Here is a 14,602-nt window from a genome sequence, read left to right on the forward strand (position 1 = left end):
TCATCGATATGTGTCGATGTGTGTTGATGTATGAACGCGTTAAGAGAATTCTAGTCGGAGAGAAAAACATAGTGTGGATCGATAATAGTGGTGCAATCGAAAAGAAGTTGTTTAGATTTAAAAAAAATAAAAATCGAACTTGTAAAGTAATTATTTTTGAGAAAATCGACTGGTAATATCATTACCGAATACATTTAATTCGATACGAATTATACTTATATGCCGTTTGTAACCTCTTCGCGCAATTTTACTATGGTTACTAAATCCTATAGATACAAAATGCGTATCATTCACAAAAAGAAAGAAAAAAGAGAAAGAAAAGATAGAATTGTAACGTGTTAAAAATTTTATAATGCTACGTGTGTCTCGTGATATATGATGTCATTTGTTAGTAGCAAATTACTCGTAAATTTTCATTCATTTTTTACGCACGGCTACATCTTGCATACTCTTTTTCTTCTTGTGCACGCGATCATGCGTGACACAATTTGCGAAGATACGTTATTTTTCTCTCTCTATCTTTGGATTATAATCGAAGTAAAATTTGAAAAAAACATGGACTGAGATTATCGTTGCATTAAGGTGGTAATCGAGTGAAAAGAATTATTTGTGTGATCTAGGGAATAAAGAGAAAAAAAAATTTTTTAATCTGTACCCTGGCATAGTTAGTTCGTGACGTCGCAAGTAAATCGTTCGGTTAAAAAGAATTCCTTTTTGCTCGGTTAGATAAGAATATCAGAATGTCCGTGCTACGTATAGAGAAGAATAGAAATAAAAATAAAAAGAGAGACTGAGATAGAGGGTAGTATTGAAAGGGGAAGGAAATGGTTGCCACTTGCTTGTTACGGACATGAAATACACGTAATAGAACGTCCACCGGTTTTCTTTCACGCAGGACTGCTAGGAAACGAATAAGAAGAAAAAGGAGAAGAGGAAAAGGTCAAATAGAAGGGGTCGCTTCGTGGAAAGTCTGAAAAATACACTTCGTTTCAAACGTAACTTTCTTTCTTTTTACTTTTTTTCTTTCTTCTTCCCCCCTCTTTTTTTTAACAAAACTACACTTTTTCCGTTCATTTATCAAAAGACAAAGAATTGAAAACGATAGCGAATCTATGTGCATTTTTTTTTTCTCTCTAATTAATATTATATTTGTATAACTTTACGTACTGTTATTTTACTTACTGATATTTTATTCTTCTTACTACCATTTTATTATTTTACTGTTACTGCTATGATCGGACTGTAGTATTTTAATTTTTTTTGTTTATTTGTTTTTTATATCCTTATGTATGTTTAGTCTCTTTCCTGTATAAAAGAGAGATTTGAAATACGCATATTGTGTTGTCCTTACTGTCGTCGAACAAAACGATCAAGAAAGTCTAATTATTATTCTTGGCGCGTCGATCGTAAATTTCGCGCTCGTTTATAGTCCACAACCACTCACGTTTTCCTGGTTATTGTACTCTCGTCTCGCGAATGTTTAATCGTTTAAACGATTTTTAAGCGTCCACAACGACGACGTATATCGATGTATATCGTAATTACTGGGCGAACGTTTAATTGATCGTAACGATGACACGACACGCGCGTTAATTTCAACGATTTACCAGGAATTCCTACGTGTTACCATTTGAAATTATTTTTATTTCTTCTAAATTTATAGATCTATGTATTTATATATTGTTCGAATATCCATCTCTTTCTCTTTCTTTCTAGCTTTAATACCATCTCCTTTTCCTAAATAAGCCGTCGCAATGCAATTTCTGGTCTCGCGAGTACAGTATGACAATAGCGTAGCTCTTATCATGCACGTAGGACACGAAGGAGAAACTTCGTCATAAATTTGAGCCCTATTTCACTTAATTACCACGCCTTTTAGTATCCTCTCGACAATAATTACAATCGGACTTCCAAAATAATTAACGAATGAAAAGTCACGAATGTTGCGATATAAAGTATATAATTCTTCTTTTTCTTCTTCCTTTTCATTTTTCTTCTCTTCTTACTTGTCTCGGTAAGATGATAAATTGAAGTTTATAATTGATTGCAATTTTGGGATAGTTCATTTAGCGGTTAAGATTTCGATTGATTTTATACGCGAAATCAAGATTATTTTATTTTCAATGAAAGCTTCCATTAGTGAAAGCTATTTCCCTCTTTCTCTTTCTCTCTCTTTCTTCCTTTGTAAAGCCATCGTAAACATTGCACTCTGAAAGCGTGATTACGCGGATTCCACTGTAGTATCAATCTCTTACCGGGTGTCTATTAAGAGTTGGTTGAAAGAAATAGAGATAGAAAAGAATTGTAGAACGTTATATTTCAAAAGTAAGAATGAAAGGATTGTACGAAAGTATTTTTTAGTCTACAAACGAACTATAGGTACACACATGTACTATACAGATACAAGCTTTGCGAGATGGTGCATCCATCTTGTCGCGGAGTGATTGTTAGTGTGAGTGATAGGTATTACAAAGGAAAACCGATGCTTGTTATTCGAGAGCCATTAAAAAGTTCTACGACCTGTGATCTTCGTTGCTTATATCATACGGATCGAAATCCCTCGAGGTTCGTGAATATTTAAACCGTTTTAATTCCTCCCAAGTAAACGCATTAAGATTCTAAAACAAATTTTCATATGAAAATTTTCCTATGCATATATGTATATATATATATATTTTTTTTTTTCTGAATATTGATATCTCTTGTAAAGATTTATTGCAATTCGATAGCTTACGAATTTTTTCGATATACTATTTTTGTTTTTATCTGATTTCCAAATAAATACATAACTAGTTACGTTGAAACGATTCGGAGGAATGCTACAACCATGTTGAATTTATGTTCCATATTTACATGTTTTTCTATTAGATCGAGATACAAAGAATTGCGTTCGTTTGTTACGTAAATCATCGACGTAATAGTGAATGAAAAATATTCTAGAGTATTCCAAACTACGTAATAGGGATAAGACTAGTCGAAGGGAGGTACTACAGATCGTGTTCATTCATCTTTGTCAATACGGTAATTACATTTATGTATCACGCTTACACGAATGTCTATGCTTCCTGAAGTAATTACATGTCCTTCGGCTTAATGATAGGACACATGCTCTCTTTCATTATAATCTAGCATTACGTTAATTGCATGCTGAGCGTGCGTTCGTCGCGAGGACACGATGATCGAAGGATTATTTCTTAACACCCTTGAGATTTGCACGTATAAAATCAATCAAAAGAATTTAAAAGAAATTTTAATTTCTCTTGAGAAAAATGAAATATTTTGTAGATCAATAATCTAGTTGTTTTCATTCATTTATGTGCATGATTCTAGATAAACGAAAGAACGATCGTGATTTTATAAGAAATAATCCTTCGGTTTTGTTCCTATTCGTTATCATTTGTCTTATCAAGATCTTAGAATGGTGTTGAAAGGATTACACATTCACAGAAGACACGTGGCCTACTTTCTAATGATATTAACGTGTTGATGTAAGCGTGCATATCGCGTAGTAGCTTGCAGGCTTTCATAGATTGCGTATGATAATGTATCCTCAGGCTAATTTCTACCCCATCCATTCGTTCAAGAGCTATTACCAGGTGACAAATTAGCTGGGTTGTCTGTAAATTAACCATAAAGCCACTAGCATCCTAATTCATTCCCGCGATGTAATTATTAACCCATTGTAACGTATTTAACAAGTAAATACATTCTACAAGCTTTTTAGTGAATTTGTGGCGAACTAGTAAAAACGTGTTAACGAGGAGGAATGAAATACGTTCCGTTGCTTTAATGATTGGAATATCAACGATAAATCAAGTGCTGTGTGTAATGTCCATATATATATATATATATATATTATGTAGATACATATACCTACATGCATACAAGTGTCGTTGCAATTCTCATATATTCTTTTACCTTTTTTAATCGATCAATTTTTTCGTATATTATATACTGAGAGAAGAGAGAAAGATAGAAGTTCAACTATCATAGAAAACGAATGACAGCAGTGTCGATATTTCTGATTTCTACATAAAACTTCAATACCATGATGTATGTATCGTGTTACGTTTAGCTGTGATCAGTTTTGACGCGTTTACTCGCGAGTTTGCTGTACACCTATCAGCTAAAAATATGCGAGTGTCTTCTTAGATAGACGTTTCCTGTCTCTGAACGTTTTCTCCTTTGATGTCGTTGATCAATCGCGTCATTCGATTTTTTATTCTCGTATTCATCGAACGAAGAAAATACACAGGTAGAAAGTTTGATCGTCGCGTTTACAATAATCAAATTTTCACGATGAAAATTTCCTTCGGTTTCATATATCGTCCTCGGCGAAACTATTTTTTAACGATAAGGTACTTTGTCTTGGTGGTTGAAGGTTCTTTCATCGATCTTTTTAAGAATTTAAACGAACGAATCCCCTTTTCACGCTGTTTCTTCATCGTCGATCCTCATTGATGGAACTCTTATTGTCCTATTTCCATACTTCATCGAGCGAATCGAGGTTACAGAAGCACTCAATTATTTGGGTCATCCAGAACTCCTTTATACCGTGACCGTCGAGAGTTCTCAAAGTGATTTAGCATCGATAATAAACAGTTTTTTTGCATTTCCGACGATACTTTCTTTTCGTTAAAGTACATTCATATAGCAGCCGACGGCGTGAGAAAGAAATTCATATTCTCTTTCTATCTCTCTCTCTCTCTCTCTCTCTCCCTGTCTTTTTTGTATTCTCTTTTTAATTTTTTTCTTTTCCCTGTTAAGCTTGAAAAATAGGCAGCTTTCAGGAACGTACACAAATTCGGGAGTATCTCGAGAAAAATAATCAAATACCTCTTCTGCGATCGATAACGTCGAAAGTATAGCGAACCTTTTCTTTCGATGGATGATTTGTTCCAGCTCCGCTATTTTCTTTTTTCTTTCTTTTTTCTTTTGATTGTGAATAGTTTGCATTGTAGAACGAAGTTCGTTTTGTCTTTCTTTCTTTCTTTCTTTCTTTCTTTCTTTTCTTATCGGATTTAACGAATTTCAGGACATTTGTGTGAAATGATCGATCGAAAGATAGGAGTAAAGATAAGATAAAGGAAAAAAATATGATAGTGAGAAAGAGAGAGAAAGGGAGAAAGATTTACAGTATAAATCGGATTTACTTGTCGTCTACAGAGATATGGACTACATTCTGTATACTTCTGTATCATAGTATTCGCGTCTATAAGCTATCGAGCCTGCTATTTGCATGCGTGCAATTTACATATGGGAACCAATGCGAATGCAAATTAGACGAGATGTCCTGATCAATAGTGAATATAGACCAGTCACGAAATACCGAACTTTCGGTTTCGTTGCTCGATAAAATTCGTTAGAAAAATAATAGTATTGTGTAATGTATTACTATGGGTTATCGTGATAATATCTGTGAAAAATAATAATAGGATCTGATAAGATTTCTTTTCTATCTTGTATTATATTTTCGTGATTTATATGCATATATATATATATATTTTTTTTTTATTATAATTAACATTTATTCATATTTATCTCAACCATAATTGCAATGTTGAAACATTCGTTTATAATGATTTTTATTATATATAAATATATATTTCTTGAAGTGACATTATTTTATCGTAAATCGATGTAACGAGAAGTAAATGAAACGCTTAATTTTTTTAAATGTTTGATTATTATTGCTTCTTACCGTACATGTATACGAAAGGAAATCGAATATTATCTATTGTCTTTGAATTCGACGAATAGATAAACAAGAAATTAGTATTGTTTTGTTAATTATTGTGAAATGATGAAACAGTGGTCGTAAAATAAGATGAATATTAACAAGGAGCTAATAGTCTTCTTTGGCGATTGTTAGACGGGTTACGGTTTGTTACGGAACTTGGTATCTAACGTAAACCAATAACAAGTACAGGCGGAACATGCAAGAAGTAAAATTACATTTCTCTATGGACTAGTTAGTTCTATTAAGGATATAGCGAAATTTGCGATGGTGATTATATTACCACTGGACTGCAGGTTAGCCTTTAACTTTAACCACAGAAGTATGCTGCTTCTGTACCTCCTCGTCATTTTTATTAAGGGTTATCATGTTTAGAAGAGAGGAGAACGAAAGAGAAGCCTTTGTGAATCAGAACTTTTGCAGCCTTTCGAGTGTACCGCTGCAAGAGGTTTTTCAAATTGGAAGAAAAGTGAGAGAGAGAGAGAGAGAGAGAGAGAGAGAGAGAGAGAGAGAGAGAAGTAAAGAAGAAGTAAAGAAAAAGAAATATAAATCGAAACCCTCTCTTCGATTTGTTTTCACGTTTTCATCGAAATAGAAGCTCTACGAGGTACATAAATACAAACATCGTAGTCGTCGTCTTCCTTCTCTTGCTCTCCCTTCACTTCGTACACGATATGGAACAAAAAAAAAAAATTAGATGGGAAAGTAACAAATATGACTTTACTTTTTTCCTTTTTTACACTGAAATTTTATTTATTATTTTCCCTTTATATACATACAATACATAAATATACCGGTAACATCGTTCTAGTTTCTAAACTCGATTTTTCACTTTATTCTTTTCCAACAAAGGATCTTCAAAGAAAAAGACGAAGAGAGAGAGAGAGAGAGAGAGAGAGAGAGAGAGAGAGAGAGAGAGAGAGAGAGAGAGAGAGAGAGAGAGAGAGAGAATCCTCTTTGTATCATAGTGCATCTCTTTGATGACGAAGTAATTTGCAAATCGATGATCCTTCGTAATTCTTAGAAGGTTTTTATCATCTTCTTTTGAAGGCGTTCGTTTGTTGCATTGTAAAAGATAAGCATTATTTTCTCGAGAAGCTGTTACAGCAAAATGGACAAGTAAAAAGAAAAATGAAAAAAGAAATAAGAAATAAGAAAGGAAGAGAAAAGAAGTAGAAAAAGATTATTAGTGTTCTTCTTCGTTCAACTTTCCCTTTCGAAAGGGATCGCATCCTCAAGGAGAACTCGCGAGAAGTCGACTGGCGTCGGCAAACGTGGAAGGCGTCGCGACGCATAGCCCAGCAGCGTCGACGCCCCAGAGCGACGCCATCCTCATTGATTCCCTCCACCCATTTCGTTGCTCTCTCTCTCCCTCTCTCTCTCTCTTTCTCTCCTTCTCTTTCTCTTTCTCTTTATCTTTCTTCCTTCATCCTTCCTGCTCCTTTGTTAAATTTACCGCCTTGGAATCAACTCAACGAGTTCGATGTGAACACGAAAACGAGCCACTGACCGGAAATTTAACTAGGTGTTCATTTTACAAACGTACGTTTCTTTAACCACAAATCCCATTTTTTTTTTTCTTTTTTAATATCTTCAATTCGCATCGAATATGGCCGTCGTCCTTTTTCTGTATTGTTTAATTTCGTCGGAATGAAAATTTAATATTACGGTATTAACGAGACACTTATTCTGTCGTTTTTATTATTACATCGCAATCGAAATTTGTTAATAATTAGATAAAAAAGAGTTTGAGATAAATAAGAGAAATATATAAGATAAATTTCTTGGGGATTGCGGTGGATTAATAAATGATTTTTTTTTTCTTTTTTTTTTGTAAGAGAATTGCATCTTTTCAATGTACACGCAAGAACGTTCTATCGCAAGAGTACTTTCATGATTTCGATTTGTGCGACGTGTCTTTATTAAAAGTTATACGCTAAAATCGAGAGGATCTCTCTAAAGCCATTCGTAATTAGTTTCTCCGGTTAGAGCTTATTTCCATTTATGAAATATATTTCTCAGGAAGAGAGATAATTATGTACGTTCTATTAAAACATAATCGTACGTGATATGAAATTTTAAGCGATTAATAAAATATGCTAGCAAATTTGTTGAATAGACTTACTTTTTTTTTTTTTTTACCGTAGATTACTTTTTAAATAAAACTATTCATACAAAAGAAAAAAGAAATGAATTTCTTCATTTGCACCATTTCAAAGGTAGAAACTCAATCGAGCGTATATCGCAATTCGGAACTTGTTGCTTTGGAACGTATCCAGTTACAATTACAATACTTCTTCGATCGATAGAACACTGTCGTGTTTATTGTCTGCGGAACAATATTCGAACGTGAATTTCGATTTTTATTTCGATACGTTATGTGTTTTAACGAAATTTATGAGAAAACAAAGCGTAGACCTCGACTGGCTGCTAGTAGAAAACAAAAGTATTAATTAAAATTTATTACATATCTTCATTTTTTCATTGGGAAAAAAGAATATATAAATAAAAATCAAAGCGTGCAAGGATCAAAGAAAGAATAAAAAAAAAGGATACAGAATATATTCGTGTTTTTATGCATTTTATATCCCGGACATGCGAAAATACAAGAGTCGAAAGAAACTTGTTCTTGTATTTAGTCGGAAAGTAGAGGATCTTTCATCAAGGACGTAATATTTCTTGTCGTTTCGCAAAACACAATGGTGTCGGGCTGATTTTGATACGTGGGTAGCAGGCACGTATGCATATACATGCATAGGACCCAGTGATGTGATACAAGTTGTACCTCGTATAATCCGTGCTTTGAATTGGTGCTGCATTGCAGTGGAATGTATATGTTGTTGCAAACATATATATATATATATACACCCATACACATACACATACATATAGAGACACGTAACATACGTATTCGTATTACTAGCTACATAATCCATCCGTCAACATAAGCATATGTAATTCTCGTATTATGGTCCCTTTTCTTCATTGCAGTATTAACTACAAGTGCTGCATCTTTCCAAGTGGAGAAACCGTCGAATCGTCGTCTTTGTCTTCCATTGTTGTTGACAGCATTAGGGTTGGATTTTCGAGAACAAGAGAGATGTTCGTCGATCTGACGTGTCTAGTGAAGGGATCTTTAAGCAGATCTTCTCTTTTTTTCACACCATTCATTTTCTTTGTGTTCTCATCTATGTCTTTCTCACACTCGATCATTCTCTCCTTATTCTTTCGACGAAAGAATCCTCGTCAAAGCTGTTCGAATCCTATCGATTCTATAGCTACGACAAAGAGCACGTTGTGCCTGCAGCGAAAATAGAATTTAATATCGGGTGGCCGTGTAAATAGCATTGAGTCTCGCTGACACGATCGTTTGGTTAGTAATAATACTTATACGGAACTCTCACGTCACTTTTCTTTCTGTCTTTTTCTCAATTCTCTCTTTCTCTCTCTTCCTCCCTCTCTATTTTTTCTCCCTCTTATTCAACCACCAGCCTGTAATCATTCATTTAATATCTTTTACCCAGGAGAACCTAATTCCTGCGGTTTAAGATAAAAAACCTCTATAGTCCAGGCTCGTATAACATCGCTGGAAATTAATTAATTTGACGGAGAATTCGCGTAGTAATGCTTTCTTTTTTTTTTATATTTTCTTTTTTAATTTTTTTTCCTTTTTTTTACATCATCAAGAGAACAAGGCCGACGTCAATTTTTTATAATCTTCCTTTCCTTTTTTTCTTTATCTCTGTCTCTCTTCCTTTTGTTCTTCAGTTTCTTTTCGACCGTCGATCATCGCTTTGGCGATAGGGACAGCTTTTATTTCAGAAAAGTGTCGATCTTTTCCTTACTCCCTCTTTCTAAATGTACCTTTTACGGATGCTTCGTAATCAGAGATCGAGCATACAGAGACAGAGAGAGATAGCGACAGATAGAGAGGAAGAGAGAAAGAGAATTCGATTATATCGTTATTAATTGCATCGTGGGCGGGTTACACGAAGCGAAAGTGAAATCTACGCTCTGAGCGACTACACGCCATTGGCAGTAATTAAGTCGGCTGGATATTGAATCGGTAGTACGAACATGAAAGGAAAAGTTACCTTCCCCTATCGGATAGTTCGGATACGATGAACCGTTCAAAGGATGTTAACTTGCGGTATCAATTCGATCGAAATACATCGTTCCACGCTTCGTTTCGCATACCTTCTTTATCATTTTTTTTCTTATCTTTTTTGTCTACTTTTTTCTTTGTTCTCTTTTCCCCAATAAAATTTTTTTTCCTCTTTTTTTTTTTTTTTTTCTATGATATTCCAAGATGACATGTATGATTAATGATGTTATTAGATTCACCGTCGAATTGGATTCAACGTTTCATCACTAAAGAATATCGAAGTTTGAGATTCGATTAAAAATACAGGTAAAAGTTCGATCTCATGTCATAGGATGTGTAATATATTAGTTATTGTTATAGAGATATTAGTAAAATAAAAGAGACTTATGAGTCTGAAAGTAGAGAAAAGCATGATATTAACTTAAATGGTTTGAAAAATCAAAAGTAATTCATCGTAGAGTTAGATGAAGGAAAATTGAGATGAAGAGCGTTTCCCCTCGTAATTCGTTCGGCTCTTGTGGGATACTTTGTAAATAGCGGTACTCGCTTACCAAAGTCTTACCTCGCCGAAGCTTTACATAGTATGTATTGTACATGTATACGTACATATATATATACACACACACATACATGCATATATATATATATATCTATTATACGCGACGATGGTGGAACCTGCTTGAGAAGTTAGTTGGCTTACCTCGTATATAACATTTCTATCAGGATATTTACACGCGCATACAAAGTGTCATCACTTTATAATGATTTTTCGTTTGTACACGTAGCGATTCGATAAACAACGCGAACAGGTTTGTTCGACAAATTCGAAATTATTTCGTGATAGGAAAAATCTTCGTTATTTTTTCTTTTTTTTCGTTTGTTTCTTTTTTCCTTTTGTTTATTCGTTTGTCGTGCATTCGTTGTGATCGATACGTACGAAAGAGCAAGGGAAATACGTTTCTCTATAGATCGTTCGAAACACATTTTTTATCGAATTCTCACGAGACCGTCCCAATTATATTAATATTTACACGAAGAAACAGGATCGAAAATCGAGTTAGGGATTTACATTATCGTATGTAACAGATTGCTCGAGTGGATAATCGATTGTATCGAAGTTAATTCGATCTATAAGTAGATACAGACATGTGTATAATCATATTCGTATTTACACACACACACACACACACACACACACACACACACACACACACACACACACACACACACACACACACACACACACACACACACACACACACACACACACACACACACACACACACACACACACACACACACATATTCGCGCGCGCGCGCACGCACACACATTTGTTATTGAAGAACTTGATGTCAACCATCGATAAAAGCATAATACATGCAGAGGTGTACACATAGCATTAACGTAGCTCGTAAATTCTTCGGAAGTTGTTATCACAGTCCCCGATCGTTTCGTTAATACAATTACGATGAAAACCTCGATTAATCGTCTTAAAATTTTTCACACCGTAGATGCAAACCGAATGAGATTTATTTAATTATTTGATTTATATCGGTTATTCGTATGACAACGACCGGGAAAAGATGATTTATTTTCCAATTAAAATGAGGCTATCGCGGTCAGCATAGAATATTTTTTTCAACTAGCCAAATAACTCTCGTGTAACGTTGCCTCGCTCATATTCTAACTTTCGAACAAATTCATGAAATATTGCCTTACAAGGACTAACATTCTCGTCGACGTATGTACTACGAGTATACTTATACTCGCTGTTCGAAATTAGAAAGCAAAGTTTCACGGTAGGCCGTAAGTTTTTTAATTTTCGAGAGAAATTTTAATATCGACCATTTGCTTTTCTCGTTTTTCTTTTTTCTATTTTATTTTCTTCTTCTTCTTCTTCTTTTTTTCTTTTTCTATTATGAAAGAATTTTTCGTACTGTGGCATGCATTTTTACATAAGGAGAAAGAGAGATGGATAGAGGGATAGAGAGCGAGAGAGGGAGAGAGAGAGAGAGAGAGAGAAAGAGGGATAGACGAACGAAGCTTGAGTAGGTTCAAGTAGGTCTACCAACCCCAACTTATTTGTATACATCCGTCTAACAAACGAGAACAAACGAGCATTGCCATGTATTCGCTTTAGGGATGGCGACGTGCACCGTATGTCAAGACAAGAGCATCTTCAAGGTTGGTCTTTCGTTTGTATTCGTGTTCTTTTAGCTCTTTTTCCTTTTTCTTTTTCTTCTTCTTTTATTTCATTTTACGTGAAAATTTTCGCTTTTATCTTTGTCTTGTTTTCTTTTCCTTTCTCTTTTTTCCCCTTATTCTTTCGTTAAGAAAATTCACGTGACGAGCATTGAAAATTGTAAATTATTTGCTTTGGTTTATATATCTTGTGTACATATTTTGATCGTATTATGTTTATAATATAATATATGTATTTATTTATTTATTTATTTATTTACGTACGATTTCTCTGGAACATCTTAATATTTTAACCTTTAAACTTTATTCGAGATAGCAAACAGTTTTAAGAGATCGTTCAGACAGTTTAACTTTAATTTCGAAGTAGGTAGAATCGTACGAGTGATTCGTGGAGGATTCTAATGTAAGTGTGTCGAGGAGTTTCGTTGAACGAATACAACGGGTTCTTATACAGATACTTGAGAAATCAGCAACAGCTGTGGACAATTTTGCGAGGGAACAAATAGAGTTTACGGTGCATCTTTTTCACTAGAAAATTTTACAAGAAGACTTCTTTTCTATAATATTTCAAATTATTGCCGAATATCAATCGTCCCTTTTCGTTCTTTATCCTTTAAAATGAACCTCGATCAAATTTTATGTATGCTTCGATATTATAATAACTTAAAATATCGTTTAAAACGAAACATGCTAGTAATAAATAATTCAATTTATTCCGTAACCATCTACAAGATCCAGAAGCTTATTTCGTGGATATCTATATATCGTGCTGACGTTTTTGAATTTTCGATCGAGTCAGTAGTATTCATGCGCGTGGTTTCGATTATAGGACATCGATATCGGGACGGGCATTTCATGACTCCAAGAGAATTAAGATAATCCTGGGAATCTGGGAGAAGATTCGATCCGACCATCGAATGGTCAGAGGTGTTGGAATTCAACGAAATTCCGAAACGATGTATCGCGTTTATATTAGAATCGTGATCCTAGGATTACATATTCCATAGAACGATATATCCGATTAGCAAAAGGAAAATTTCTCTGAAGCTAGACGGTTAATCTTTTGTAGATAGTTTGCATGGTTAAAGCTTTGTATGGATAAGTGAAGTTAACAAACGATAACGAGAGTAAGAGAGAGAAATAGAAAGAGAGAGAGGGAGTTTTGTTGGTTCTTTAAAAATTGTCTTGTTCCGTAAAGATACCCATTAAAGTTTACCATCTAAAGTCATCGATCCGATGGTACCCGTTGGAACGTTAGATCAAGTTCTTTAGCGAAGTTTTTCGAAGCGAAATGAGTCTGAGCTAGATGACTCGTGGATTAGCAACGCGTAATTTTCTAGTTACTTTGGAAATCTCTTTTCACTCGTTATCGAGTGTTTTTCTTTCATCTTTTTTGGTCAAAAGGATTTTCATCTTTCTCTCTCTCCTTTCTCTCTATCTTTCTTTTAATGTATTTCATATATTCGCCTTGTTCTTTTTCGACTTAATCCTTCTAAAGCACTATTAAGGGTTTTACTCGAAGTACGAAAACGCGATAATCGTTTGAGATAGATAAAAATCGGAGAGCCATTTTCTCTTAGAACGCTAAAGTTCATGTTGCATCAGGAAACGCTTCCCGATGAAATTCTAGGAGATCGGTGATAGAGTATGTATACATAGTAGGTACTTCTCGAGTTTCTGGCCTTAACGTCGAACTGATAATATCTCTATTTTAAGTAACGATGAACGATTAGAAGATTAATATTATTCTAATCTTTTTACGATCATTTTTTATTTTTTTGAGATAAATTTTTATCAAGTACGTGCAAATTTTTTCTCTAGCTTTTTTTCCGTCGACTGAGCTGTTTGTTCGTGCGACATGAATGATATATGTGTAATATATTTTTTTTTCCTTCCTCTTTTTTCCTCTCTCTCTCTCTCTTTCTTTCTCTCTTCGTTTTTACAGACCGCGAAAGTAGAAACAAATGCATATAACCACGTTTCTGTACATAATTTCTTTTCTGTAAATCGTCTCGGAGGTAAAAAGACATTCCGCTCGGTTGACATTTTCGAAACCTTTTCTCGGCGAGCAACGGAAACAAGAAGGTAAAAGTAAGTGGTCCAAAATTGGTGCTTAGAAGCGAGACGAAAGTAGCGGTGTAAGAAAGGATGAGCGAGAAACGTGGCTTATCTCGAACTCGAGGCGCGCAAAGTGCTTCCACTACTTTTACGTAGAGGTGGTAGAGGAGAAGGAGGAGGAGGAAGAAGAAGAGAGAGGGAGAGGGTTAGGAAGACGATGGCGACGACGGACAAAGTCGAGCTCCACTTTGATATGGTCGAGATCTTTTCTCTTTTCTCATACGATTTACTTCCGGTAGATTTGGTGAATGCAGAACGAGCAGAAAACTAATTAGAGTTAGCGGTTTGTTACTTTATTTGATCCGCGACCAAATTCCAATCCAATTCTAAAATTAATTAGACGAAATTTCTCATCGTTCTGATATTAACTTTTATTTTATTTACTCGATCGTATTCGTTCGAAAATCGTTGATATCATTTCTGACGATTATTAATTTTG

The 14,602-nt window shown here is 34.6% G+C and overlaps 1 protein-coding gene across 12 annotated transcripts in view; it reads left to right on the top strand.

Annotated features, from left to right (window-relative positions):
• LOC122629259 (transient receptor potential-gamma protein) overlaps nt 1-14,602 on the top strand; it is a 70,561-nt gene that overhangs the window by 4,343 nt on the left and 51,616 nt on the right. Inside the window, exon 1 of one of the 12 annotated variants that reach the window (XM_043812477.1) lies at nt 10,130-10,148. The exons of 10 other annotated variants lie outside the window; for them this stretch is intronic. The gene's annotated coding sequence lies outside the window, so the exon portion shown is untranslated. Of the gene's footprint in view, nt 1-10,129; nt 10,149-14,602 lie in introns of those variants that run through there. One more of the 12 variants, XM_043812471.1, reaches the window with a different exon arrangement.

The sequence above is a fragment of the Vespula pensylvanica genome, chromosome 5 (genome assembly GCF_014466175.1).
Source record: "Vespula pensylvanica isolate Volc-1 chromosome 5, ASM1446617v1, whole genome shotgun sequence".
NCBI lineage: Eukaryota > Metazoa > Arthropoda > Insecta > Hymenoptera > Vespidae > Vespula > Vespula pensylvanica.